The sequence below is a fragment of the Pyrus communis genome, chromosome 10 (assembly GCF_963583255.1).
Source record: "Pyrus communis chromosome 10, drPyrComm1.1, whole genome shotgun sequence".
NCBI classification, from domain to species: Eukaryota; Viridiplantae; Streptophyta; class Magnoliopsida; order Rosales; family Rosaceae; genus Pyrus; species Pyrus communis.
Genome location: NC_084812.1, coordinates 26,064,347 through 26,082,807, shown reverse-complemented (window position 1 = coordinate 26,082,807; position 18,461 = coordinate 26,064,347).

Below are 18,461 nucleotides of genomic sequence, written 5' to 3'. Positions count from 1 at the left end.
ATGTATAGTTATGTTCATCTTATATTTTGACACAACAAACAATAGATTAGAGTCAATTCATTTTCATTGATCACAACTTATCTCAATCGGCCCACCAAATAGACTTAGGACAACTCATCATAGGCTGGAAAACGCAACACAAGCACTTCAAGAGCTCAATTTGAGTAAAACAAATCCTCTCATATGTTAATCATGCTCCAATTCATTTTTAGTTGCGTTAAGTTTTTCTTGTGCCATTCTCTCATTACGAAATCAGTTGGTGTTTTTTAATGTTTTAAAGTATTGAGTTTGAAGTGTTATTCTCTAAGGTGTAATGTTGTCAATGACTTATATTGAAAACTAAAAGCCAAACAAAGCACACAAAAATAAAAAAGTTTTTAGTTTTTGAAAAGTAGATACCAAATACGTTTTTCAATTTTCTAAAAATGCAAAATGTGACAAAAAAATTGGTTGGTATTCAACGAACAAATTCTAGTCTTCTAGAAATTGGAATCAAATCGCATGCCTAGCATATGCCTTTCTTATTCTCGAAAAGGCCAGAAAAGGGAGCCAATTGGAATTGGCAGTCCAGTTCAAAGTTGAGGAGGTCTCCCTTTTCTGGCTAAGCTTGATAAATGTCATCAGCCCAATGAACTCAACTTTAGTTCTTTTTGTTTGGTGCCAAAATTGATCACTACCCAGAATCATATATTTATTGATAAATGATAGTGTCATTGGTACTTTAAAAATCTCATTCTACACTCCTCACAAATCTATTTTTCTTTCCCAATATAAAATATTAGGAGTGTAAAACGAGATTTTTGAAGTGCTAATAACAATTCCCTTGATAAAATGACATTACAAATACATATCATGAAGCACTTTGCCCCAAAAGGTCTTGCAAACTAAATCTAAAAATATTACAATAAAATATCACTAATTGCAAAACACCGAGTAGACATCAACACTTGTCCGATTATTTATTATTATAATTATTACTGAGGAAATAAACATTCGGCATAGCTCAAACTTACCGATTTTTCCACCCATCCTCACTACTTACTAGTTACTACTACTAACCCAAATTGGTTAAAATATTCTTCACTTTCGGTGGAGAGGCAAGGACTTATGAGTACCAAGTTTATTGGATTTCATTTCACAATGTCAATTTTTGACTATAAAAGAAAAATATTTAGAGACTTATATTCATTTACTTAAGAATTTTAAACCTACCAGTTTCCACGAGCTTTAACCTTCAACTTTAACTATAATATTCTTGCACGAAGATGATTGCAATTGCACTCGTGGATAGAACATTTCTCTTCAATTTACTACTTTTCGTATTCAAATTTTTTTCTTTTTCTTTTTAATCTAGTTTAAAATAATAATATAGCTTGTTAAAAATAAAATAAAACCATAATATTTGTCAAGTACTAAAAAAATAGGAATATTTTTTCTGAAAGCAACTTCATCCATCCATGAGTTGACATGACAAAAGTTCTAAAACACCTCTTGACTGAGTCCCAAAATCTTTCTCCGCCCATGTAACTGGTGGGCCACATTCAGGCCGACTAGAACCCCGGGCATATATTGCCCAACCCCCTACCAGGTTAATGGCAACTCTTAAACGAGTGGAGTGACACAAGGATGACTACGATTTGCCCTTCTTGCATGATGGATAAGAGCTAGGGGCGCGCATAAATGGCCAGTTGACGCACATATTAAACTGGCTTAACCCCATTGCTCTCTGAATTATATTCAATTAAAATAAATTATGATACAAACTTATACACCAAAAGTAATCTAACACTTAAGGGCCATTTGATAACTATATTTTTAGTTTTCATTTATAAAAAAAAAAAATATTTTAAAACTTGTTCATTTTTTGAAATATTTTTATCTGAAACTATGTATCAGTTTTATCTTAAATTAAAAACTGAAATAGGTTACCAAACAAGTTTCCACTTGAAACAAAAATGACAATTGAAAAGATCGGTCGTCAAACACCTCTTAATTGTTTATGAATAAAAATTTATTCTTAACTAGCCGCTTAAATTACAAATTCTTTATATAGTTCCGTTGTCGTAAATAATTATTTTGACCAACTTTTGGCTGTTCAAGACTCTCAATCGGCCTGGGTCCCCTTCATTATTTTAATACCAGTGACATACGACCAGTCCAAAAATATGGTTAATGTTCACAAGTCGCAATCGTAAAATTTGAAAAATTGTTTAACAATTAATTAAGAATTAAACTCTTTTATTTTCTCAACCCTGTCGTCCTATCAACAAACTGGTTTATGATAACATAAGATGTAAATAAGCTGAATAAAAATTAAAGATGAATTTTGTAACACCAATTATTTGATAAAGGTCAAAATTACCACGGGATGACATTGTGGTTGGAAATAAATTCAAGACCTGTATCTCACACGACACGTTCTGTGTTAGATTCATGGTGCTAGTGAATCGCACGGTGGTTGCCAGAGAAGACTGAAGTGCCTTGATGAGTCTTTCCGACTCTTAAAAAAAGGACTATCATGATAAGACCACTAGCTTATTCTTTTTTTTTTTTCCTTAAAAAGAAAAACAACCCAGCCACAAAATAAACTAATCATATCATTCTATGCGCCCTTGAGCCATTTATCTAAGAGAGAATCATTGTCAAATTCTCTTTGTGAGGATTCTGGAGATCTTTCAATCACATCCGTTCATCGTTTATCGTATATCGTGCGGTCAGTTTTCGTCAGGTACTGTTTTTATTCAATTTTAAATAAAAAAATTTACAACGATTTCTGACAACATGATGTACGATGAACGGATGTGATTTAAGAATCTCCGGGATCCTCACAAAAAAGATCCAGCGAGGATCCTCACTCCATTTATCTTTTCATGAATTTTAATGGATTCAATTATTACATTTAAACCACTAATACTATGGTCTGATAGTATTCTTCTTCACTTGTAAGTAAGAGGTCTTAGGTTCGAATCTCATGGATGGAGGATTTGAAATCAAATTAGGTTACCCATTGTATGGAGAATTTGAAATCAAATTAGGTTACCTATTGTGTGGCTTAGCTGAACTCCCCATTCCCATAATGTATATCGTTGTACTAAAAAAAATTATTATGTTTAAGGCTTTTTAATTAAAATGATTTCTGAATTGGCATAACTCCTCATTTTGACCTCTGACATTTAAGATCGATAGAATTGGTCCCTGAAAATTTTCACCATCAATCAATTTGGTCTTTTCGTGAAAAGTCTTCATTAAATTAGGATAAAATGACAAAAATACCTTCAACTTTTGTCAATCATTTTGGTCTATTGTTTATTAAATTGAGATTATTTTTGTCATTTTAGTCCTTATGTAACAGAATTTTACACGATACGACTAAAATGATTGATTGTGAACAAACTCAATGTCTAGCTAGTTCTATGTATTTCATATCTCAGAAACCAAAATAAGGAGTTATGTCAATCTCAGAGACCATTTTGATTAATAAACCTATATTTAATTTTTGATAAAATAACACTTGAATAAACTAGAACTTAGAATAGAAAATTGGAATTTTGTTTTGTATTTGCAATTTTTAAGGATGGTACTATCTACAAACTCATTTTTTATTCTCACACATAATTGAAGGTCAATGAACAAAAATTAATAAACGACCAATCGAAAAGATTCTAGATCTTTCTCCGGTTTAGGTATTGTTCCTCTAATAATTGTAGTACCAAATATTTCTTGACGAGCTCTAATATGATCAGATTTATAAGTAAACATTTCTTATAAAATACGAGCAACACCAAGTCCCACGAGAGCCTAAACTTCCATTTCTCCTACCTGTTGTCCCCCCTTGCCTTGCCTTTCCTCCAAGGGTTTGTTATGTAATAATTGCATAATTTCCACTGGAACGTCTATGTATTTTATCGACGATCGAATAAATTGAAGATAATTGAACAAAATTGTCAATTTTAAAAAATGAGGTATGAAAGTGTCGTGACACCAATAGTTGAGGTAATTTTTTGTACTTTACCCTAAAAAAAACATGTGAACATGTGTTCATAGCACTTCTTTTTTTTAATTGTTTCTAAAGTAATTTCAAATTCGAGTGCGCCAATGGGATTTAAAAGCTCATCTGCTCTTAGCTAATATGTATAAAATCATGTCTAAAAATAAACATCAACAAATTCCTCATCCACCGTAATTTCAATTCAATGAGATTTAATTTCATAAAATTAAAAAAAAAAAAAAAGGAATAAAAAAAGAACCGCAGTATTTTTGTTCCTTTCCAATAATAATATCCAAAATCTATGTTTGCATACATTTTGCTTCAGCATTAATAATAATCAAACGGAGAAAAGTATAAATTCATTGGTATCAGAACCAGCACCCGCTGCCTTGGCACCGAAACAACGCATCTGGGCCGTCACAATATCGCCTCCTCCGGAAATGGTGGCGCCGCCGCTGTGAAGATTGTGGTGCCCATGGTGGTGGTGGTCTTCATGGCTGGGCGGAGGAGGATGGTAGTACATGCGGCTGGTCTGGGGGCAATGAGAATAAGATCTGGCGACGATTCTGACTCCTTGGTCCAAAATCTCCACCAGCTTTATCCCCATATCTTCCTCCCTCTCTCTTTAAAATCAATCAAATCTCTACAGTATAGCTGTTTCTCTCTCTACTTTCTCTCTCTAAAATGAAGAAAATGGAGAAGAGAGAGTAGGAAGGAAGGAAAACTGAAATTAGGGTTAGGGTTTGGGATCAGAAAACGTCCCAAACGTTGCAGCCCATAAAATTTCGAAGAAAGAGATTTGTGAACTTCTCTGACGGCAGAGATGTTCGTCTGGCTTTGTTTATATAGTTGCTGCCTCTCCCTTCACGTATACCCTGCCCTAATTTTTAATTTATTTTTAATTTTGTTTTTTGTATATTAGGTGCTTCGTTGGCCTTTCCTTTCGATGCTTTTGCCTGTGGGGTTTAATCGGGCGCTTCGTTGGGCCTTGACTCGTACTTTGCGTATTAGTCCTTTGTTCGCTACGTATTTGCATCTCAGTCCCTTCGTTTATTGGATATTTTACTGTGACCATTATTTCGTATGGAATTTTGTCATACTTTTGTAATTCTTAGTACTAGTTGTGTTACGAATACAAAACGAATGTAGTACTAGGTGGAATTAGTTGGTCATGACTCATGAATTTTATTCACGTTAATTTTTCACAAATGAATAATTATAAAAAAATCAAAGGAAAGAATGTAATGAGAATTGTATTAATATCATAAAGTTTGTTTTGTACGCTCCTAAAATGTAGGTGATGTTCATTGCCTAATTAAAAACCGTTAGATGAATATAAATTATGAGATTCTTTTTGAATCAATTAAACCAAACTAATCTAATGATAACCAATGAGGTATTGAGTAAGACCCCCACTTTAGAGTGGTGACCAGCACCCTCGCTTTAACGGGGTGAGGAAAATTGCATTCTATTTGATTGCTTACATCAACAATAATATAGTTGGATCAAATAAATTAATGTATACTGAACATGAACACTTCAAAATGAGACAACTACAGAGGTTGAGTCTAGAGGAATATTCTTAATAGTTAAGGGTTAACTTAACTCAAAAGTTGGGTTTAGAGGAATATATATTCTGCAAAAGAAAGTAGGTTGAGTCTAAAACTCTATTCACATAGTTGTACATCGATCTCTAATTATAAGTTATCCCTTTTCACACTTCATTTTTTTATATGTGAAACAAGATGATTATAATTTTTTTTTTTTTTTTAGGAATTCCATATTGAAATATGAAATAATATTTCATGTCATATGAACAGCCCGACCAAAAATCCAATGAATATATGATTACAATTAAGTTGGACAGTAACCAAATCTCAACTAATAAAATACTAAATATTGTACGAATAACATAGACATTATTATAGTACCCTCTCCAATCTAAATTATTAATTTAATCAAGTCCCATGTTCTCAATTAAAATACATTTTTAGTCAATTGTCTACATACATACACTGCTATAATTTTCCCTTAATTGAAAAGCAAAATATTGAAAAGGGACAACTCTACAATTAAATAAGTAGACAAGACAATATATAAATATCAGAAACTATCAGGGCCTTTTGTGCAATAAAGATAATTTATGAAAGCGTGTTCAGTTTTCCACCACAGTTTCCGAATATACCGGAAAACGCGTCAAGACTGACTGAGCGTCTAAATATGCGTGACAAGTTCGCCGCGGCTGTAACGAACGGTTACAATTTTTCACACCAACGCTTTCTTTAATCCCACTCCTCACTGTCTCTCTTATCTAGCTTTACTGGCAATGTCCTCCATTTACGCCTTTTAATTTTGAGTTTAGTTACTGTTTTGCCTTCGTCATCCTTAATTGTGTGTCTTATGAATCATGATTAGTATTTCTTACTTATTTTTTGGTAAATTATACAAACATTTCGACAACTACAAGTTTTATTCCGATAGATTAAGGTGTGCTTCGTGAGTTTAGGACTAAGTTTAATCTTCCAATAGAACCAATCGTTTTAATACTATGCAACCCACTATATTAAGAGAATTTATTGATTAATCCGAGATATTATTGTTCTGAATGTGATCTAATATTCTAATGAATTCAATATTTAATGGTTAAGTATTGAGTTTCTAGGAAACTTTCTGAGTTCAAAACTCTTCACTTTTTAAAATTATTATAACAGTTTTGAATTCTCTATTTTCTTTAATAATAAATTATAAATCATGACTGAGTAAAGCTTGATGTGATACTCGCTGATCATGACTGCTGACAGGAAAGTTTGGCCAACCTCAAGGTCCTCAACCAATAACTAGCAGGTGGTTTCTGTTCATGAGATTTTGTTTGTCTTTCTTTGAGTTTCTTTTCGAGATGAAAAACGTAAATATAAAAGGAAACTATGATATTTTTGTGATGATTGGGAATATGCAAAACTTCAAGCAGTAAGATTTTTGTTCTTTTAATTTTTTGGCTATGCAAAGGCAGCACATTCCGACTCATAATATAAATGAAAGGATGATATGGTACCATTTAAAAGCTATATGACGACAAAGTCAATTTATATTTTAGAACTCAAGCAGCGGTCTATAGAACAAAGTACGTGTATGAAAGCTTACTAGAGATATGTCGTAGATGCCGGTATTTATACTAATCGAGAGTGAGTATTTTACGATATCATATCTATATTAAATTAGAAGAATTCTAGAGGATATCAAAACTTCTAGCATAAGATATATATTTTTTTCCTTTGAACTGATCGATCAACATTCATGATTGATTAAATCATGATTTGATACTCGCCGATCATGACTGGTTACAGATAAAGATTGGCAAACCTCAAGCACAAGCTCAACCACATAACTAGCAGGTGGTATCTGTTCATGAGATTTTTTTTGTCTTTCTTTGAGAGATTCTTTTCGAGATGATGGCACAATATAAAAGTAAACCATACTACTTTTGTGATGATTGGGAAGATGCAAAACTTCAAGCACCAAGATTTTTGTTCTTTCAATTTTTCTACTTATGCAAGATTATTTAGTTTACCAAGAATACAAGGCATCACATTACGTCTAGAAATCAAAGTGAAGAGGCATTGAGAATAATACCATAAAAATAAGACATATAAACTATAATACGTGGTGTACCGCATTATGTTTTGAAAACACATAAATATTTTTTGTCACAATAATCAGAATGACCTTCTTAATTAAGGTGGAATCCATGACAATCTACCCATCATTTATCGACTAAATTGTGTACGAGGTGATAACCAATGAATATCTACACATTCGATCGCTAAAAATGAAAAAGAATACCAAACACGTTAAACATGTAAGCCAACCTACTTTCTATATGAAAAGGCGAGGAGCATGATTGAGGTCAAACAAATTAACTTGTGAAAGATATAACTTAATTAATGCAACATTTGAGGTATTACTTTCATGTTGGCAATTTTTCTGTAAATTTATTATGATTCAAAGGAGGGGAAGGATACGAAATTCTTACAATTATGAGAGATGACAGTTTCGCATGAATTAATTTGAGATGAGAAATTAAAACCAATATGCATAAATAGAAACTCAAATTTTTTATCATTAGGTTATTGAACTACATATATGGTCATTTAGTACTACGGTTTAGTAGTATTTCTCTTCACGGTCTAATAATATTCCTCTTTACATGTAAGTGAGAGGCCTTAGGTTTAGTTCTCACCAAATGTGAATTTGAACCACATTATTGCTAGCTCATTATGAGACTTAGCCTACTATGCTACCCTTTTAGTGTAGATAATATCCTTTATTCAAAAATAAAAAATAAAAAATAAAAAATAAAGAGAGAATATGATGTTTAAGGGTAATGCTAGGAGAGCAAATTTTTAAACCAAATGATGTTGTTGATAATTGAATTATTACTTAAGCGTTGATGAACATGCTTATTTACCATTAGTGATACATCATTTAGTTTTCAAATATAATCTTCCTAACATTATTCGTATGAAGCAGTGACGCATCCACACTAAAAATGACGTCTACATGTGACATTGTAAAAAGAAACAGAAATAAATTATTATGTGAGGTGATCGTGCATCCCATTTTATAGTCCAAATGTGAATTCTGTGATTTTTCGTAGTCCAAATTAATGGAGTCTTTGTATTTTATGTCTGTAAGTTCTTACTTTACCACAAATGTTTTACAAGGCGCAACGTATCGCAATAGGAAAACCCAACACATATAAAGCAAAAAAATTAAAAACAAAATTAAAAGATAATGGTTGCATTTCTCTTTGGAGGTGATCTCATTCTTTCACTTGCAAATATCGTAAAAGATTCATAATCGGAATTGTTTAATTTTTTTAATATTCATTTGAAGATCATTCTTACAAAATATCATTCGAATCGGAAGTTATCTAGTCATCTATATAAATGGTTGAATCATCATTAATTTGTTACTTGATATCTACACCGTTGATTTATTTGATACATTTAAATGATCAAATGATTTTCGATTTGAATAATTTTTTTACAAAGATGATCTTCAAATGAAAATTAAAAAATTAAACGTTAAGATTATAAAATTTCTAAGTAGACGAATGAACTCATCCCCTAGCAAGAAAATGATTGCAAAAACAAAAAAATTTAGGTCATCGGGAGAGCTGGTGATAAAATAAAAATATTATGCGCACGAGAACACTTGCAGAAAGACTTGTTTATAAAAATGACTAGGAAGAGAGAACCCCATATTTGGAGAACAACATGAAAAAAATATTTAACCTTTTCCTTTTTCTTTTCGTTTTTGGTTTAGCATATAAAGAGGATGTGTGTCTCTCAAATAAACAAGTATAACCAAAATCTGTGCATACATTTTTACCTCAATATTAATCAAACGGAGAAAATAATTATTGACTCGTTAGTATCAGCCGCCGCCTTGGGACAAAAATAGTGCACCTCAGTTTTCGTGGCATCACCGCCAGAGGAGGTGGTGGCGCCGCCTCTAAAATGGTGATTGTGGTGCTGCTTGTCTTCTTGGTTAGGCCGCGGAGGATGGTAGTACAAGCGGCTAGTCTGCGGGCAATGAGAATAAGACCTGCAAACGATTCTCACTCCTTGATCCAAAATTTCAACAAGCTTGATCCCCATGTGGCTTAGCTTTCCCTTCTCTATAGTATGTGTCTATATATATCTCTTAATTTGTTAAGATTGAAAGGGTGAGAAATTGAAAGAAAATGCAGGAAAAAGTGATGGGAAAAGAAGAAGAATTGGAAGTAATGAGGGTTAGGATGCAGAGCCCTCCACGTCCCTGACGTTGGAGAGCATGCAGTGCAATGGGAGAGAGACTAATTTGTGTGCTTCGCTCTGACGGAAAGAGGCTGATGTGGGTTTGTTTATATATTGGGGTTCCTTCACATTTTGCCTAATCATTTTTCATGTTTTTCACTCTGGTGCTTCGTTGGTCCTTCCACCACATTTTCCTCTTAGCTAGCATGGTTTTTTTAGGTTCTTCGTTGGTCCTTCACATTTCTCCATGTTGATCGTTTTAGACAACGTGTTTGCATCCGAGTGTCTTTATTTAGTCTATTTGACTTTAAGTCAACCATAAGTTCTTGCGACATCTCTCATGTTTTTATATCAATGTTCCCATCTTGATTGGAACATAACTTATAAGTAAATTAAGTTACTCTTCATATCGTTAATTGGTGTATAGTGGAAGCTCAACTTTTTTTCCATAGTATTAGAGCATGTTATTCCACATGTGAAACCCAATGGCCACACATGATCCATGTCATCCCGTTTTGTGTTGGCCATGCATGTGTTAGACTTGAAAAATCGCCACACGTGAGTGGTTGCCGTGGAGAATGGATCTCACATTGATTGGAGGAGGAACATTGCATGGGCTTATAAGTAAGTTGAGTTACTCTTCATATTGCCAATTAATTTTATGGTGAAACCTCAACTTTCTTCATGTTCTAGATTCGTATGCAAATGACGGAATGTCCTAGTGGTTAAAGTTTTTCTCTTCAACTTATTGCATTTCGATTTCAAAAATTTCTCCCTTCCCTTAATGCAGACTGTTGGAAATATATAACGAAATATGAAGGCAACAACATAAAAGATATGAACATTGAGCGATGACATGAATCAAATTCATTGTCGCTAAGACTAACTTGTCGCTCTTCCTTTGTGCAAAAAGAGTTTAGAAACAAATTGTCTCCATAATATAATGGACTCAAACTCACTTGTTATTACACTTGCGGTTTGCTACGCAAAGTATAATCCGAATTTTAAAGACAAGAGATAGAATTGTTATATAGAAATGCTCTACTGTGGTTGTGTAACCTTATTCCAAAGGTTAAAGGTTATAACTTATATCAAAAGTTATAACTCATGGCCAAATGCTTGAATGTATGCTAAAAGGTAAGGAGGATCTTGAAATCAAATGAACAATGGTGAATTTAAAAATAGCAAAGCCAAGAAATTCATTATTTTTTCTAAATCGGTATAAATCCCTAGTTGTTATACGTTGAAATTGATCATTATGGATACTTTGGAGTTTGAATTAAAATCGTAGTCATCAACTAAATTCTAGTTCAATGTTATTTCTCTTCTTCAACAAATTTCAAATTTAAATATCTATTTAAATTTCTCTCCATTGAAAAGGCAGTACTTTCTGCACAACATTTTTTTACTTTTTGTTTCGTAATGTTTTTTTTTCTTAATTTTTTTAATCCAAATAGTTGGAAAAATATTGGTATCGATAAAGAATGGGTAGTTCTATTTACATATTACTTTTTGCTTCTCACAATTTTTTTTTAAATTTTTGACACTCTCTTAATTTTAGATATTAAATGAATTGTAGAATATTAATGGCTAAAAACTAGGAAAAGAGCGTGGAGATAAAATTAAGTGTATCCAAATAAGGAAAGGGATCTCCGGATCCCTTCCTCCCAATCCATTAAGTTCGGAAATCTGGCCTGTTAAAATTTAATTAAACGGCTACAAATATAGGCTCACTTTAAAAATTATTATAACAGTTACAACGGCAAAAGTTATTATAACTTTTAAAGTGAGACTATGTTAGTAGCTGTTGGATCAAATTTCAACGATCTAGATCTCCGAATTTAGTGGATTAGGAGGAAGGGATTTAGAGATGATGTTTTTCCTCCAAATAATACAAGACTCAATAAAAAGCGTGTTCACACTTTTTGTGATGTTATTCACACTTGTGCTTCTCATCTTGTTCTAAACGCCGACCACCCAGCCTCACTTTCATTACCCTCTTAACAGGCAAGAGACGATCGCCTGGAACTGGCGCAATGGAGTGTCACCTCATTCACCCCACTAACTTGCGCCTCTCTGTTGTGCTAGGATAGCACCAAACCACGCGGAACCAAATCAAGCTAACCCACAGAAATTTATCAAATGAAATGCAAGAACAATATAGAAAATAACACCAAGATTTTAACGAGGTTCCTCCACAGTCAGTGTAACTGGAGTACGTCCTTGGAGCAGTAGGAGCTCACCCAATAATCCACTATCAACCAAATGGGAGTTTACAAAGTGTTGACAATCTCACAACCCAAAAGCCCAATACACCCCAAAAGCTCTCACACACCAAAGAAACAAATAGAGAAAGAAATATAATGAATAATTTCTTCTTTATACATATAGCTCAAAGCTATTACAACAACAACTACTTTGGTAGATGATTACTAACCAAATGAAGCAGCAGCTTCTCTTCTGTTTTAGGCTCTCTGTAACTCTCCCTTGCTCCCAAAACTGAAATGAGCTCCCTCACTTTTCTCTACTCTCGGTGCTCTCACAAAAGGAATGCTGAAAAACAAATGGTGCCCTTCCTTCTTTTTCTCTACTCTCGGCTGCACCCTTCATTCCCTTTTAAAAAACAACCAAATACAAATAAAATAATAAGGCTACTTGCTAGCCTTTTCCTTTTCTCCTCAAAACAAGGAAAGCAACAATGATTTTGTCCACCTTATTATTTTATTAGCCGAAAGTGGATGTGAGTTGGCCACTTGGCCACATTTTCCAACAATCTCCACCTTGGCCAAGTTCCAAAAAAGCCATCACAAGCCAAAATGCTCCAAAAAAAAACTCCTACTGCTCAACGCCTTCTTTATATAGGCAAAATGTGAGCCAAGTTCAAGCAATGAACAAACTTGGCTACACCAACAACCTTAGTCAACATATCAGCGGGGTTGTCTTTAGTTGGAATCTTTTGGAGAATGATTTCCCCTTCACCAACAACTTCACGAACAAAGTGATAACGCACATCTATGTGCTTGGTCCTTGCATGATGAACCTGATACTTAGCCAAATAAATGGCACTCTGACTATCACAATGTACCTCCACCTGCTTCTGATCAACCCCCAAATCTCTAATCAGTCCATGTATCCAAATGGCCTCCTTTATAGCTTCAGCAACTGCCATATATTCAGCCTCTGTAGTAGACAAGGCAACAGATGATTGCAAAATGGACCTCCAACAAACTGGCCCTTTAGCCATAGTAAACACATAGCCTGTAGTAGACTTCCTTCCATCCAGATCACCTGCATAATCTCAATCAACATAACCAACAGCAAAATGACTAATACCAGAGTCATCCCTCTCAAAGCATAAACCAACATCTTGAGTACCATGGAGATACCTCAATATCCACTTAGCAGCTTGCCAGTGCTCTTTACTAGGATTATGCATATATCGACTCACCATGCCAACTGCATGAGCAATATCTGGTCTAGAGCATACCATTGCATACATCAAACTACCAACCAAATTTGCATATGGTATATTTTTCATTTGCAGCTTCTCCTTATCAGCTTTAGGACATTATAGAGAACTCAATTTAAAATGAGGAGCCAAAGGGGTACTAACCGGTTTAGTTGAATCATGAACTCCAAACTTCCGAATCAACTTCTCAAGGTATTGTCTTTGATTCAAACAAACCAAACCCTTCTCTCTGTCTCTAGTGATCTCCATGCCAAGGATCTTCTTTGCTTCACCAAGATCCTTCATCTCGAACTCATTCTTCATTTGATTCTTCAATTTATCAATCTCTTCGACATTATTTGAGGCAATCAACATATCATCAACATATATCAACAAATAAATGAAAGACCCATCTTGCAACTTCTTGAAGTACACACAATGATCATATTGACTTCTAGAATAATTTTGGCCTCTCATAAATTTATCAAACCTCAAATACCATTGTCTTGGAGATTGCTTCAAGCCATAAAGTGATTTCTTCAACTTGCAAAACAAATTCTCTTTCCCTTTCACTTTATATTCATCCGGTTGACACATATAGATCTCTTCATTCAAATCACCATGTAGGAAGGCCGTCTTCACATCGAGTTGCACAAGCTCAAGATCATATTGTGCAACAAGAGCTAACATAATGCGAATTGAGGAGTGCTTCACAACTGGAGAAAAAATTTCATTGTAGTCAATGTCTTCCTTTTGTGCATACCCTTTAGCAACTAATCTTGCTTTGAATCTTACATTGCTTTTCTCATCAGCATTTTCTTTCTTGGCATACACCCATTTACAACCAATAGCTTTCTTACCCTTAGGCAATTTAGCTAACTCCCAAGTCTTGTTCTTCAAGAGAGAATTCATCTCATCACCCATGGCATTGCACCACTTCTCCCTTTCCTCACTCTCAATGGCTTCCTCAAAATTGGATGGAATCTCATCAGTGATAATAGGAAGAGTAAAAGCAACATAGTCACTATACCGAGCTGGCTTGGTAATTTGTCTTTTTCCTCTGTTCTTGGCAATAGACTCTTAAGGTGAAACTTGCTCTTCAACTTGAATAGAATCTTCAAGTTCAACTTCTTCAACATCCTCATGGTCTCCCACTTCTTCACTTGTAGTGGCTTCGACATCAGCGGAAATAGGATTTGAAGTACTAGAGGCAACTTTCTCAAGCTCCACCTGTTGGACATCTTTCACATTCTTTTCAAAGTCTCTGAACATATTTTCTTCATCAAATGTCACATCTCTGCTGATTACAAGTTTCTTCATCTCCGGGCACCATAACCTGTAACCTTTGACACCACTACTAAAACCAAGAAAGATAGCCTTTTTGGCTCTAGGATCAAGTTTATTTTCAGTTACATGAAAATAAGCAGGTGAACCAAAAATACGAATATAATCATAATCATTAGAAGGTTTTCCAGTCCATACCTCCATTGGCGTCTTACCCTGAACAGCAGCTGAGGGTAATCGGTTGATGATGTGACATGCATAAGTAACTGCCTCTGTCCAAAACGACTTGCTCAAACCCGACTGAGACAACATGCATCTAACCTTCTCAAGCAAGGTTCGATTCAATCTTTCTGCAACTCCATTTTGTTGTGGAGTTCCCCGGACACTAAAATGTCTCACAATCCCTTCCTCTTTGCAAACTTTAAAGAAAGGGTCGGATGTGTATTCACCACCATTATCCGATCTCAAAATCTTAATCTTTCTCCCAGTCTGGTTCTCAACCATTTTCTTCTAACCCAAGAAAATGCTCAACACCTCACTCTTGTGCTTCATAGTGTAGACCCAAGACCTTCTTGAATAATCATCAACAAAGGTCACGAACCAATGTCTACCACTCAAAGAGGGAGTCTTTGTAGGACCCCAAACATCCGAATGCACATAATCAAGAATGCCCTTTCGTCTGATGTACAGCAGTACCAAACTTCACTCTAGTTTGCTTCCCCAAGACACAATGCTCACAGAAATCAAGCTTACAAGTCGTGGCACCTTTTAGAAGACCTTGTTTCACAAGCCCTTGTAGAGTTTTCTCACCGTCATGGCCTAATCTCATATGCCACAATCTAGTAGTATCAGAATCGGATATGCCCATATTTTCTGAGAGTACAGATGCTTCACCTGTCACAGTGCTTCATTGCAATAAATACAAATGGCCACATCGAGGAGCTTTCATCACAACAAGTGCACCATAAGTCACCTTCAATGTCTGCCCATCTGAATGAAACCTAAAGCCCTTGGCTTCTAAAGTTCCCAAAGAAATAAGATTTTTCTTCAAATTCGATACATACCGAACACCTGTCAACTCTTTAACTATGCCATCATGCAACTTCAACCGAACTGTACCAATCCCTTTTGTTGTGCAAGGATTGTCATCTCCCATGAACACAACACCGCCATCAAACTCTTTCAAGCTTGAAAACCAATCCTTGTGAGGAGTCATATGATGAGTTCAACCCGTATCCAACACCCACTTAGTAGCACAATCAAATGATGAGGAAGTGGATAAAGCAAAATCAGGAAAATCTGTTTCAACTTCAGCAACATTAGCTTCAGAACTTTCTTTACCTTTGGTCTTCAATTTAGGACAATCTTTCTTCCAATGGCCCTTATTACGACAAAAGGCACATTCATCCCTTTCCAAAGGTTTTCTACCTTTAGAGTTTCCTCTAGGTCGAGACTGTGATTTTTTCCTACTAGAAGATGATCTTCTCTCCGATGATCTACCTCTAACAAATAAAGCTTCCGAGGTACTATCATGATTTTTATCTCTATGCCTCATTTCATAATTCATCAAGGCATTTGACACATCTTCAAATTTCACAGTTTCTTTACCATGCATAATAGTGGTAACAAAATGCTCATAAGAGTCCGGCAAGGAATTCAACAATATTAAGGCCTTATCTTCATCCTTAATATCCTCATCTAAATTTAACAAGTCGGCAATCAACTTATTAAAAGCATCAAGGTGTCTAATCATTTTTGTACCTTCTTTGTATTGGAAGCGGTAGAGCTTTTTCTTCAAGTGTAGCCGGTTCTTTGCACTCTTCGTCATATACTTGTCTTCCAATTTTTGCCACAACACACTTGCCAATGTCTCCCGCATCACAAAAAACTTCTGAGTTTTTGCAAGGCACAACCGACTTGAAGAGCAAGCCCACAAATTTAATTTCTCCCATTCCGGCTTCGACATAGCTTCCGGCTTCTCTCCCAAAGCGGCAAGTAGATCTTGTTGAGCCAACACATCTTTGACCTCACATTGCCACATCCCAAAGTTGTTTGTGCCATCAAACTTTTCAACTTCGAACTTTGCATTTTGCACCGTAGTTCTTGCAAATCCGGAGCTGCTTCCAAAAGGATTCTCATCTTGCCCGTCTGACATTTTTGGCAATTAGACAGTACCCAAGAGCAACCAGTGCTCTGATACCAATTGTTGTGCTAGGATAGCACCAAACCACGCGGAACCAAATCAAGCTAACCCACAGAAATTTATCAAATGAAATGCAAGAACAATATAGAAAATAACACTAAGATTTTAATGAGGTTCCTCCACAGTCAGTGTAACTGGAGTACGTCCTCGGAGTAGTAGGAGCTCACCCAATAATCCACTATCAACCAAATAGGAGTTTACAAAGTGTTGACAATCTCACAACCCAAAAGCTCAATACACCCCAAAAGCTCTCACACACCAAAGAAACAAATAGAGAAAGAAGTATAATGAATAATTTCTTCTCTATACATATAGCTCAAAGCTATTACAACAACAACTACTTTGGTAGATGATTACTAACCAAATGAAGCAGCAGCTTCTCTTCTGTTTTAGGCTCTCTGTAACTCTCCCTTGCTCCCAAAACTGAAATGAGCTCCCTCACTTTTCTCTACTCTCGGTGCTCTCACAAAAGGAATGCTGAAAAAACAAATGGTGCCCTTCTTTCTTTTTCTCTACTCTCGGCTGCACCCTTCATTCCCTTTTAAAAAACAACCAAATACAAATAAAATAATAAGGCTACTTGCTAGCCTTTTCCTTTTCTCCTCAAAACAAGGAAAGCAACAATGATTTTGTCCACCTTATTATTTTATTAGCCGAAAGTGGATGTGAGTTGGCCATTTTGCCACATATTCCAACACTCTCTACTTCAATCTCCTTAATCAGCGCCACATATTCGACGACATTCTACGCTGAACTCACCAACAAACCAAACCCAACAACGCAGTGTCTCCATTTATATTACGGAGCTCGGACCCCGTCTCCGATGAAAGTGCAGAAGAATCTCTAGTGGCTCCTCCGAACGGACGCCGCCGTGAGAAACATTGAGAGGAAAACCAACTCCAAGAAGTACAATAACCTTCGGCTCAAGGCTGTTTTGGAGGCTCTGGATGAGGAGGCTATTGCAACCAATCTCTGGGAAACTGCACTCAAAGTTTGTGGGCTTTTTCTTTCAACTTTTTTTGCTTCTGTTTCGGAATTGGGTTTTTTGTTTATGAGAATTTCGGATTTTGGGTTGTTTGTTTTGTTTGAAATGGTGGGGGAATGTTGGAACTTGTGTTTATGAAGGACTCCCAGTGCCACATCGCCCAAATCTTTTTAGAACTTCACCTTTATAAGTAAGTTCACTCACTTATAGTTTGAAAAGAATTGAGTCAAAGCCATGGACCTTGAGCTTTAAACCTGGAGGGTTTGAATACATATATTAAATGTCAAAGATGGGTCTTGGTGGCCCTTGGGCTTGGAATTGGATGGATGAATAACACAAGTATTATTTTTACGTTTTTGATTTTTGCATTCAATTTTTTCCGAAAGGACACGTAAACAGTTACAACCGTTCTTAAAGATAATCATGAACGGTTTTAACTGCTATATTACGACATTATATATATGGCCGTCAAATCAGAAACCAAAACAACAATTCCATCGCATCCTTCATACTTCACAGAGAAACGTCACAACCAAATCGCCAAGAATCCAAGTTCGAGTGTAAAAACTTGGATTAGATAGTTGTATCCTGCAATATAGACGTCCATTGAACTGCTGCACTGGTGTAGGAACGAATTTCTGTCTTAGGAGATTGCTTCTGCAACCTCTATCTTCAAAGAATAAGTCAGTGATTTGTGATTTTATATGCAATTTCATTAAGTGTTTATATTTTGATATATTGTATCTGTTGTTGAA